This window comes from Salvelinus sp. IW2-2015, linkage group LG8, assembly GCF_002910315.2.
Source record: "Salvelinus sp. IW2-2015 linkage group LG8, ASM291031v2, whole genome shotgun sequence".
In the NCBI taxonomy this organism is placed as follows: domain Eukaryota; kingdom Metazoa; phylum Chordata; class Actinopteri; order Salmoniformes; family Salmonidae; genus Salvelinus; species Salvelinus sp. IW2-2015.
The window spans coordinates 29,647,896-29,661,236 of record NC_036848.1 but is presented as its reverse complement, the minus strand read 5'-3'; the positions used below and the strand labels follow the sequence as shown (position 1 = coordinate 29,661,236).

At 41.2% G+C, this 13,341-nt stretch overlaps 1 pseudogene; it reads right to left on the bottom strand.

Annotated features, from left to right (window-relative positions):
* Nucleotides 1-13,341, bottom strand: part of LOC111968219 (lipase maturation factor 1-like) — a 68,831-nt pseudogene that overhangs the window by 39,919 nt on the left and 15,571 nt on the right.

The following is a 13,341-nucleotide window of genomic DNA, read 5'->3' as shown; positions in this document are numbered from 1 at the left end:
TTAACAGTAGCTATTACAGTGAAAAGAATACCATGCTATTGCTTGAGGAGAGTGCACCTTAACAAAAAACTTTTATCACGGCAACTGGTTTAATACATTCACCTCAAGGTAAATAATGTTCTTACATTCAGTAATCTTGCTCTGATTTGTCATCCTGAGGGCCCGAGAGATAAAATGTAGCATAGTTTTGTTTAATAAAATCAATTTTTATGTTCAAAGGTAGGAACTGGGGTCCACAGTTTGACCCCACTGCTGTCTCTGGCCCCACACCCACCCCGCCCAGCCATCTAGACGTGTGAAAGTTAGTGTATAAGCTAATGATCCATCATGTATGACATTCCTGGGAGTGTGTAAACTTACATTTGTTTTTACCATAGCATTTTTGTGTGTACTTGAAAATGTATCAATTGACCAATTCGGAACATTTGTGCAAAGTCCTGACAGACTTGATACAAAATATTGTGCAGTAAGGTTATTCTTCACTGGATCAGTCTGAAACGTTGCACCATACACTGCTGCCATCTGGTGACCAAAATCGAAATTACTCCTAGACTCCTATCTGAACGTATAGCCTTTCTAGCATTTCAAAGAAGAAAAAAAAACATATTGTTGTTTGTATTATCTTTTACCAGATCTAATGTGTTAAATTATCCTACATTAATTTCACATTTCAACAAACTTCAAAGTGTATCCTTCCAAATGGTATGAAGAATATGCGTATCCTTGCTTCAGGTCCTGAGCTACAGGCAGTTAGTGAGGGTGTCATTTTAGGTGGGAATTTTAAAGGATACCAACAAAATGTGAAAAAAGGTCAAGGGGTGTGAATACTTTGAAGGCACTGTGTCCTAATAAAAATATCTAAGAATATGTTTTGAAGTTGCACTATGCAGAAATCACTCCACCATTTCCTAATTGCTAAAACTAATAGCTCGCCTAATTTCAGTTTATGTGACAAAATAAGTTAGTATAGTGCAGATAATTATTGTACCATCTAAACCACTGTGAAAAATATTTTCCATAACCCCAAATATTGTTTCAGCTGGTGGTGCAAAACAGAAAGTAAAAGACGCAAAAACTAAATTTAAGAACGGAAATAGCACACAGAATAGATAACACTTGCTTTCAAGTAGAATGATAGATCTATAACTCACATTTCTATGTGAATTTGGTGGGGTCACCCAAAAACTTAAATATTGCCACTTTAAAAATATATTTTTCCTATGCTTCCTACAGTGCTGATACTTCCTAAACACGGAATTCACTCGGTAATAACCAATCTTCAACACCCAATGACCAACAGCCAATGACCCTGCCCTCTCCCATTGGCAGCTGTACTCTGGATCAAGCCAGCATCCATTTCCCTACAAAGGAAAAAAGCATATAATACATTTACGTAGCATAGTCTTCTCTCCTCCAAAAAGATACATCTTTCATTTGGCGCCTGGGTTCGTTCTGACATGCTTCGGTAAATAAGAGAGACAAAGGGACATCCTAAAGGTACACCTGAACACCCCTGCCAACTGACTTAAGGTATGCCTCGATGCCCCTGCCAACCGCCTAAACAAGACATTAAACACTCCCAGAAACCCTCAAACAGGAACGATATGTTTCTCCGCAGGATGCAATCAACTACATTACTGTGAGCCTTTTATTCCATGTCAACGTTATGCTATTTTGACCTATACAACATCTGTAATTCCCAATACTGGGAACCAATAATTGTTTTATACCTAGCTCTCCCTACCAACAATTCCTATCAACAGTCTGAGACAATAGACAGCGCAGAGGCCAACTACATCTACAACATGGACGCATAGATACGGACCAAACCAACAAACAGCCCGCAGGAGACACTTCTTTGCAAAGTGATCACCCCTAAGTAGAATGGCACGGTCCAACCAGACATGCACTTTACTGGACTTCTTCAAATCAACATGAGCCTGAGGGGAGATGCACAATATAATGTAGAAACAAGCTACAGAGAGGAAGAATGAAAGACTGATTTCTGTTGGCTGAAGATCATTTATGTGCAAATGCTCTCCATCATTGCCTGGTGCACTCTTTCTACCGTTCCTCCTGCAAGAGTGTGAGATGTGACACGTCATGGTGTGGCTGTGAGACAGCTAGTTAGCTGGCCAGGTCCAAACTATATCACACCCAGTCATTGGGCATCACACCGGCCCACTAGAACCCTGATTACTAGGATTATAATTCACAGCTTAAACAGACACTGCCCTGTGCATCAGATCCCATCAACACCACTTAGCTAACCGCCTGGATAGCAAATTGAAGGAGATGCTTACGCACATACACGCACGTGCGTATGTTGTTTTGGTTTACACGCACGCACAAACTTAGCTTAGGACGTGAAAGCAAAAGTGGAACCATTAAGGAACAGGGGAAGAGAAAGTAGTGTGTTGCCAGGAGGGATATTTTAAGCATGTAAGGGAGGGCCTTATGTCTAAAGTCATTAAAAATATAGAATCTGTTTAGATGAATCTTCTGAAGGAAATTATCAAATATATTTTTGTTATGTCCTCAATAGCGCAATTATTAAATTCTAAATCATTTGACAGCATACGGAGCAGTTTGGATAAAACTGACAGATATTAAACATTGAGAAATAAGACAAATCAAAATCAAAGAACTGGGTTATGATCTGATGCGTTCGAAATCCAAACATGAAACCGCTCTGGATCGAGTTTCTTACTTAGGGTTCCTTTGAAGTTTACTGGTTACACCCCCTTCACTTAAGGGTTCTCAACAGCAGTCTAACAGAGGTCAACACAGACCAAGGGATAGATTACCCTGACCTAGTCTAACCAACACTTACAGAACCAACACTGAGTGACTGTAGCATGGGCTTTGAACTGTACTACACTGTATTTACACTGCCAGTGTCAATCTAATGAACTTCAGACTTTGTCTATCATTTCCAAAAAGGTTTAAGCTTTAACCTCATGTCATCTAAAGATCAAAACTATATGCTTTCAATTATATGAAGAAAAAAAACATTTGTATCCTACCCCAACCACAATAAAAAGTATTATCCAACAATGAATAGGCTGTTTATTGGTTAGGCCTCAGCTGTGTCTAAGGGGACCTAAAGTGCTTTGTTTTTAATAAATGTGTTGTAATAACTTTGTGTAGGGGAATGACTTAAAGTAAGCATTTTAAGTCAATCATACTCTTGAAACTGAGGTTAGCTGAATGAACATATAGTCCCCCGTTGCTCTGTCCTCTTTATGGGCCTAATTGAAAAAACACTGAGCATTGTGGCAAGTTTCAACCCCCAAGTTCTGGCAGACAACTGTGCTGGGTTAGCCTGGGTTCGGTGTTCCATCTCTCCACTATGGAAACCATAAGACAGTCAGAAAGTTGCCTGACTGGTTCCATATTTGCATTTACAGTTTTTCTAAGAGGTGGTGTTTTTTTCCAAAGGGAAGTGTCTAAGCCCAGTACACTTTTAATATAAACACAGTGAATGACAAATCACTAGATATTCTGTGTTTTTCCACGGACTATGAGGTGAATTCAGGTGAGTGTCCATTTGCCCCACTTTGCCCTTACCAATGTGAAGGACTGGCAATATATGTGTGTCAGTGTAATAGATGTGTACATGTGTGCGTATGAGTCTGTGCCTGTGTGAGTCTTCCTGAGTGTGTGTGTGTGTGTGTGTGTGTGTGTGGGTGTGTGTGTGTGTGTGTGTGTGTGTGTGTGTGTGTGTGTGTGTGTGTGTGTGTGTGTGTGTGTGTGTGTGTGTGTGTGTGTGTGTGTGTGTGTGTGTGTGGTGTGTGTGTGGACGTGTGTGTGGACGTGTGGTGTGTGTGTGTGTGTGACGTGTTTAACTAGAGGGGACCAGAAGTCCCTACAAGAATAGTAAACAAAATAAAAATTGACCAACTGGGGACATTTTGTTAGTCCCCACAAGGTCAAATGCTATTTCTAGGGGGTTTAGGGTTAAGGTTAGAATTAGTGTTAGGGTTAGAATTAAGTTAAATATTAAGGTTAGGAGCTAGGGTTAGTTGTAGGGTTAGGGTTAGGAGCTAGGTTAGGTTTAGGATTAGGATAAAGTTTAGGTTTTTGGGTTAGGGTTAGGGTTAGGTTAGGGTTAGGGTTAAGGTTAGGGTTAGGGTTAGGGTAAAGAGTACGGGTTAGGATTAGGGTTAGGTTTAGGGTTAGGGGTAGGGAAAATAGGATTTTGAATGGGACTGAATTGTATGTCCCCACAAGGTTAGCTGTACAAGACTGTGTGTGTGTGTGTGTGTGTGTGTGTGTGTGTGTGTGTGTGTGTGTGTGTGTGTGTGTGTGTGTGTGTGTGTTGTGTGTGTGTGTGTGTGTGTGTGTGTGGTGTGTGTGTTTATCAATCCCGGCGCCCAGAATTATGAGGACGATGAGCCAGCGGAAGGTCCAGATGGAGATGAGCGAGGGGGCAGGGGCAGACACCTACAGCAGGAAGATCCCCAAGAAGCCCGTCTCCAACAACTGACTCTCCCAACCTGGGGGGGAAGGCGAAGAGACAGAGAGGGAGAGAGAGAAGAGAGAGAACAGTCAGAGTAAGAACAACAGGAAGAGAGTACAGGAGAGAGGGATTACAGAAAAAGGACATGGGAATGACTAGTGGTCAAGCAGATGTGGGGGGGAATATAGTGTGGCAGTGCATGTGTGTGTAAGGAAGGAGAATGAGATTGACCAAGATATGGGATGAGATGACTAAGGGGCATGAGAGATGAAGAAATGGGATATGAGAGAAAAGGACAGATGGTATTGCTAAAGGACAAGTGTGGCAAAGGTAAAAAGTGAACACATTTCTCAGCAAGTGAAATAAGGCGTTGATACGTTCGGGAAGTTACTCAGTTACGACATCTGTGACGAAGTAGCTATAAAGGGGAGAGTTAAAAAGGGGGCAACAAAAAATGCTAATTTCCTTTTGCATAAAAAAACAACAGCAACAGCATCTGAGCTGACCTCACGGTTCTGAACTTTGTTCACAGTTAAAGCAATTAGAGCAGGCGGGGATGCTTTAAATAACCAAATATGGCCAGCTGTACTGGGAGAAGTGACATAGGGTCAGTTAACCTGCTGTATATGCAAAAATCACTGTTCTGGAACGATCTCTATCAGTCATTATAAACTGGGTGGTTCGAGCCCCGAATGCTGAAAGCCCTGGTTTTTCAGACCGTATAACACAGGTATGACAGTTTTACTTTTACCTTCGTAACCAGTTTATAATAGCAATAAGGCACCTCGGGGGTTTGTGATATATAGGCCATATAATACCACACCCCCCTCAGGCCTTATTGCTTAATTCTGCAGTGATGAACCCAGAACCTCCTCTGGCTATGTGTATAAGTGTGTGTGTGTATATATATGTCTTGAGTGGCATACACAGCAGGCTTGTTCATAAATGTCAAGTGAAAAGGTTCAGAGGTAGTGCACATCAGAGAATATACAAAACATGAGGAATACATTCCTAATATTGAGTTGTACCCCCTTTTGCCTTCAGAACAGCCTCAATTTGTTGGGGCATGGACTCTACAAGGTGACAAAAGCGTTCCAAAGGTATGCTAGCCCATGTTGACTCCAATGCTACCCACAGTTGGGCCAAGTTGGCTGGATGTCCTTTGGCTGGTGGACCATTCTTGATACCCACGGGAAACTGTAGAGTGTGAAAAACCCAGCAGCGTTGCAGTTCTTGACACACTCAAACTGATGCGCCTGGCACCTACTACCACACCCCGTTCAAAGGCACTTCAATAAGGGATCATAGCTTTAACCAGGTCAATCTATGTCATGGAAAGAGCAGGTGTTCCTAATGTTTTGTACACTCGGTGTACATAGAGAGTTGGGCGAATGCGATATGTCTGAAAGTTCCCGAGAGCGCTGTTCCCCTCCACAGCCACTGCTAAGTGATAACTAACACTTCCGCACTGTGCTTTTTCTTTCTGATAGTTTAAAACCAATGAAGATGTCCAGTGAAAGCAGATACGCAATTTGTCCACACCAGAGGGTACAGACTTGGCTACACATGACGTATGATCCCGAATGTTAATCAATAAAAATGCTTTTAGCGGCGCTGATCTGTTTTGCTTGTTTACAGAGAGTCATTTCATAGGGAACTGGATACACTCTCGTATTGTAACATCAAATCAAAATCAAATCAAATCAAATGTATTTTTAAAGCCCTTCTGACATCAGCTGATATCTCAAAGTGCTATACAAAAACCCAGCCTAAAACACTAAAAAAAACACACACACACACACACACACACACACACACACACACACACACACACACACACACACACACACACACACACACACACAACAACATGACCAAAACGGTATGTGGACACCTTCTCAAAATCTCATTCCAAAATCATGGGCATTAATATGGAGTTGGTCCCCCCTTTGCTGCTATAACAGCCTCCACTCTTCTGGGAAGGCTTTCCACTAGATGTTGGAACATTGCTGCAGGGACTTGCTTCCATTTAGCCACAAGTCAGTGTTCCAATTCATCCCAAAGTTGTTAGATGGGGTTGAGGTCAGAGCTCTGTGCAGGCCAGTAAAATTCTTCCACACCGATCTCAAACCATTTCTGCATGGACCTCGTTTACCCCCCGCGGCATTGTCATGCTGAAACAGGAAGAGGCCTTCCAGACGTTTGCCCAAAAGTTGGAAGCGCAGAATCGTCTAGAATGCCATTGTATGCTGTAGCGTTAAGATTTCCCTTCACTGGATCTACGGGGACTAGACCGAACCATGAAAAACAGCCCCAGACCATTAGTCCTCCTCCAAACTTAACAGTTGGCTCTATGCATTGGGGCAGGTAGCGATCTCCTGGCATCCGCCCAACCCAGATTCATCCGTCAGACTGCCAATGGTGAAGAGTGATTCATCAATCCAGAGAACGCGTTTCCCCTGCTCCAGAGTCCAATGGCGACGGGCTTTACACCACTCCAGCCGACACTTGGCATTGCACATGTTGATCTTAGGCTTGTGTGAGGCTGATCGGCCATGGAAACCCATTTCAAGAAGCTCCCGACAAAACAGTTCTTGTGCTGACATTGCTTCCAGAGGCAGTTTGGAACTCTGTAGTGAGGGTTGCACCTGAGGACAGATGATTTTTATGCGCTATGCTTCAGCATTCGGCGGTCCCGTTCTGTGAGCCTGTGTGGCCTACCACTTCGCGGCTGAGCCGTTGTTGCTCCTAGACATTTCCACTTCACAATAACAGCACTTAGAGGTGACGGGGCAGCTCTAGCAGGGCAGAGATTTTACGAACTGAATTGTTGGAAAGGTGGCATTCTATGACGGTGCCACGTTGAAAGTCATTGAGCTCTTCAGTAAGGCCATTCTACTGCCAATGTTTGTCTATGGAGATTGCATGGCTGTGTGCTCGATTGTATACACCTATCAGCAACAGGTGTGGCTGAAATAACCGAATCCACTAATTTGATGGGGTGTCCACATACGTTTGTATATATAGTGTATATGACTGGTGCACATGTGACACCGTGTGTGTGAGGATGCACACATGTATAAAAGTCTAATTCCACAGACTGGCCTGATGTGAAAGCAACAGAGTGCTCTAGTGGAAGGTTTACCTTCTCCCTTCAGCTAAATCCAGCCTGTTCACCCTCCTAACTAAGAGCCTCTTCACACTTACTACACTTTTTGTAGAAATTACCTTCAGTAACACACGTAAACTTGCGTCCTTGCTACGGCTCGACTGCTACCTCTGGAGGTAGCTCACGACACTTGCTGACAGTTGCCCACCTTGAAGATGGGCAGTGTCGTGTCTTTGGCTATGCCGGATTAATTGCTATGACATGCTATTCTATAAAATAATTTCTCCGTAATTAATATCACCTGATTGAACTAATCATGTAAATGAAATTAACTAGAGAGGGACAACACGAACGAATATTTATAGAGCTGTTATCTTCCGAATAAACTCTTAAAGATTTAGTAATATTTTACATCAATAGCAGTCAACATCAATGGTCATCTTACTTCAGTCTCATATTCTGAAAGTTGTAAATTCTTGGTTATCTGCAAGAATCCTGGCTAACAAGTTGAATCAGCAATACAAAATTGGGTTTAATTATTTATTTACTAAATACCTAACTAATCACACAGAATTACATATACACAGAATAAATCATACCTTGATTACAAATTACGTCATAAAGGAAAACGTCCCTAGCGGGCGGAACAGATATGACAGCTGGTTACACAAAGGAAAGGGGGCTGGGTTTTAGTGAAAGAGCGGGAGACTGGAACAGAGGCGAAGCTGTGCTATCGTAAATACAGTATCTTATGCATTCTAAATTACCGCCCATTTGGAAAAGGAAAATGCAATAAATATTTACTCTGAGCTGCGCTTCAGTAGGTTGGTGGTAGATGGAAGACCGTGTTGCCAAACCGAGTCCTCTGTCCTTTGAAGAATGTCTCTGGTGGTCACTGGATACGTTGTAGTAACGTCGTTGTGTAGTAGACGGGATACTCTGACTGTCCTTCCTAACCTGCGTTTGTAGCAGCTGTTGGTAACTCAACGGCTAGGAGGTATCACTTCTGTAGTGAATACGAGTTCAAAGTTCATACCATTCACAACCAAAGCTCATGCTGATGTTGGCTTAGTTCTGTAGTTATTACCTGAACCATTCTGACATGGGATTGTCACCCTCATATCTTCGGAACAGGAAGTTATATTTTTGTCAATGGCTTTATATAGTGGAGGGAGAGGGGTGTGTCTGAAAAGTTTGTAACCCATGTCTCTTCACAGGGGCGGGCCACTGGTTGAGCAGAGGCCCAAACTTATGAAAACCCAATCTCTCATTTGGAAGCTAAAATTACATTTCATCTCTTCACAAATCATTTCATATTCAAACATTTGAATTAAACAACAATTCCATGTGAATCCGATACCTCTGATGTTTAGACTTTCCACAGTAGAGTTTATGTCATCCTATCATTGATGAGAATGTCTCAGATGACAACCGAACTGACATAATATACCTTAAGTACCACCGCATATGTTCAGTTGGTCGGATTACCAGAATATAGTTCATTTCCCCCCCAACTTCTGATGTTCCCAGAATCTCTATGTTAACCAATGGGTTTTCTCATGTCACATCAGTATAGTAGGGAGAGGGAAAAAGGGGGAAAGAGGTATTTATGACTGTCATAAACCTACCCCCAGTCCAACGTCATGACAGCAGTGTAAACAGAATTGTCTCGTGAGCCAACACTCCTACAGTATAAATGGTAATAGCAGAGAAATGTTTTTGAAACAGCTGACATTTTTTACATGTTCCTTGGACATTGTTTGAGACTCGTTATATTGAGTTTACCAGAAATTAGAGTAACAGCCTGTTACATTCCTGAAATTGTCGCAGTAGCTGCACTGAGCCACGTAAAACTATGTAAGCCCATCACCAAAAGCATGTAAAATGTATATCATACATAGGGCTGTGGCAGTCACAAAATTTTGTCAGACGGAGATTGTCAAGCAAATAACTGTCATCTCACGGTAATTGACATTAATTGACAAACACATTTAGCATCTCCTGGCTTCCACACAGCCTACAAGCCACTGATGCAGACCTTTGGAACATCTACATTTTAAAAAGTCTAATAAATCCATGTAATATATGCTACACCTTCACAATAAATCCATTATTTATTTTAGACAGGTCTAAAGAAACAATGTAGTCTTTCAGAAGAACAGAATAGCATACTCCGAGTTGTCTAATGTTAGGCTCTGATCTGGCTATCCAAATGGCTGTGGGCTACGCTAGTTCATTTAGCAGAAAAGATTTGCCAGACAAGATTTGCTTAAAATTCCGTGGCATTATTTTATAGTATGAATACAATTGAAAGCTGAATAAAATTCTTTAGACTAGTTGAGTATCTGGAGCATCAGCATTTGTGGGTTTGATTACAGGTTCAAAATGGCCGGAAACAAAGTCCTTTCTTTTGAATCTCGTCAGTCTATTCTTGTTCTGAGAAATGAAGTCTATTCCATGCGAGAAATTGCCAAGAAACGGAAGATCTTGTACAACGCAGTGTACTACTCCCTTCACAGAACAGTGTAAACTGGCTCTAACCAGAATAGAAAGAGGAGTGGGAGGCCCCGGTGCACAACTGAGCAAGAGGACAAGTACCTTAGAGTGTCTAGTTTGAGAAACAGATGCCCCACAAGTCCTCAACTGGCAGCTTCATTAAATAGTACCCGCAAAACACAGGTCTCAACGTCAACAGTGAAGAGGCGACCCCTGGAATGCTGGCCTTCTAGGCAGAGTTGCAAAGAAAAAGCCATATCTCAGACTGGCCAATAAAAATAAAATAATTAAATGGGCAAAAGAACACAGACACTGGACAGAGATATGGCTTTTTCTTTGCAACTCTGCCTAGAAGGCCAGAATCCCGAAGTCGCCTCTTCACTGTTGACGTTGAGACTGGTGTTTTGCAGTTTTCAGCTGTGCTAACATAATTGCAAAAGGGCTTTCTAATGATCAATTAGCCTTTAAAAATGATAACATTGGATTAGCTAACACAACGTGCCATTGGAACACAGGATGGTTGCTGATAATGGGCCTCTGTACGCCTATGTAGATATTCCATCAGAAATCAGCTGTTTCCTGCTACAATAGTCATTTACCACATTAACAATGTTTATCTACACTGTATTTCTGATCAATTTGATGATATTTTAATGGACAAAAAAATTAGCTTTTCTTTCAAAAACAAGGACATTTCTAAGTGACGCCAAACTTTTGAACGGTAGTGTATGTACAGATTTTTTTAGTTTTTTTTATTGAATATCCGAAACATACAATATACTTGCAGTGAAGCCGCTCAACAACTACACCACACCAGTCATCCAACAGACTCCCATTCAGAGCGACACAAAGATGTATCCAGGGTCAATGCCCTGCTCAAGGGCATGTCGACAGATCTCCCACAAGGACAAAAACGGGGACCCGAACCCTCCAAGATACCCCCCACAGTTCCCCAATAGCTGCCCCTCAACCGTCCGAGACCCCTCCCACAGTCCCCCCCAATAATTTTTATATTAATACATTAATTCMATTCCCCACCCCCAAGAACCCCCCCAATGCACCAACAACCAAAAAAAAGAACTGAAGAGAAAAAAGAAAAAGACAAAGGAAAACAGAAAACAACAATGCAAAAAACAAAGGACATCAAGGACAACTAACATTTTAACAGCAAGGCCAACTGTATATGTTTGAGTACATGTCTGGCACTATTTACATGTGTGTGTGTCCGTGTTTGTGTGTATTTGAATGAGAGTGTGTGTATATGCATGTGTACAAACACCTGCACGGCATCAGCCTCAGCCAAACCGGCATCAGCTGTAAAAACACTGCCCCTCAGTGTCATTCAAACGTACTTTTTATTATGTTTAATTTTGACTTTATTTTTTATACTTTTATCTTTGACCGTCATTCTACCCCCCGCCCAGCAACTCCCCTCCCATTTATCTCCAATTCCACATCCCAACCCTCAGCTTCCCTCAGCCCATCCCACCTATCTCTGCTGGCCACCCTCTTCAGATTTCTATGCAACATATATCTTTCAACTATGCTACGATGTTTAACGTACAATTTCAATGTATCTAATCTAATAGAATCCACAGATTGCGAGTTGAAGATAAATATATTAGTTATTGACTGACCCGGTCTCTCCAGATCTCCTAACAATACTATTTCTAGGGTCAATTTTAAATCAATGTTATGCATTTTCAGCCATTCCTGAACCTGAGACCAGAAACAGGCTTCCAGAGGGCAATATCAAAATAAATGGTCTATTGATTCTATATCGTCACTACAAAATCTGCAGAGCTTCGATGATTTTATGCCCCAAATATTCAACATTTTGTTGGTGGCAAGAATTCTATATAATAATTTTAGTTGAAAAGCAAGAAGTCTTGAATCTTGCGTTGATTTAAATATCAACTCATACACCCTGTACCGTGGAATCGGTACATCAAAAATCTCTTCACAACTATTTTGCAATCTGTATGGCACAGTTGTCAACATCCTGGTCCTCAAAAGAAACTGGTATACTTTCCTATTTATACTATTTTTATTCCTCCGCCAGTTTTGATCCTTTATATTGGGCAGACAGACCAGTTCCCTACCTCCTCCCGCTGCCACCTGCCTCCTCCATTTTTGGGGTAATGCTGTAATCAATTGGTTGTACTCTTGGATTGAGCAGACCTTCCTGTACAATTCTGATAACTCCACATTTGAGAACAAAATACCCATTTCAAACATCTTTCCCATAAATACAGGTATTTTATCAACCAGCACATTTGAGTTCAGCCATAATATGTGTTGTAATATTTGTTCTATCTTTTCAGGGGGATGAAAATGAAATTGTAGCCAGCTCTGCAATGCTTGTTTGAAAAAGAGAGATACTTTGAAAAAGTATCATTTTCAATTAATCGAAAACTGAGACATGGCAATCTGCCCGAAGGCAAAAAAAAATCATGTAAACAATGGATGAGCTTTTCTTAGTAATCTACTTGAGAACCATTTAGAGTTCAAGTAAAACTTTTGAATAAGTGAAGGTTTTAGAGAGAGGTTTAGTGCTTTTATACACTGCTCAAAAAAATAAAGGGAACACTTAAACAACACAATGTAACTCCAAGTCAATCACACTTCTGTGAAATCAAACTGTCCACTTAGGAAGCAACACTGATTGACAATAAATTTCACATGCTGTTTATCCAAGCTTTTATTGTCTGATTTTAGCGTCCCAAGTAAAGTGAAATATTATTTGCTCATATGATTTGAAAAACGAAATGATATCAAGGGGAGTAGCGCGCCATAACGAAGTGAGATAACTGAGATATGAATATGGAGTTAATCAGGGAATTCTTCCTTATAGACAGGTATTTACTCTTCATGGTGCAGGATCTTGTCTATATTTACAAGTTTTCTATTGAAATGGAGAGCTTATTTATATATTTGTGATATGAATCCAAGTATGTCTACTTCACCTTCAACCAATTTTATTGGTTAAACTTGCAGGGTAATGTAAAGTTGTATTTAAAAAATATTTTTTCAGATTTAATACATTGTATGGCTGCATGATAAGATTGATTGATGTGAAAAAAAGTATCTTTGAAAGGTTTGAGTTCTGCTTTTTTTTTGCAAAGGTTGTACACAACTAGCAGTCTCTCATTCACAATTTGACAACACTTTGATAATGCCTCGAATTTCATGGCGCATCCCCTTTGTGTGGCCGTAATCCATGCCTTTTGTGCCCTTGGCCAGGAGTGCTGCGTTTGCCCAGTCCCGCAAGCCA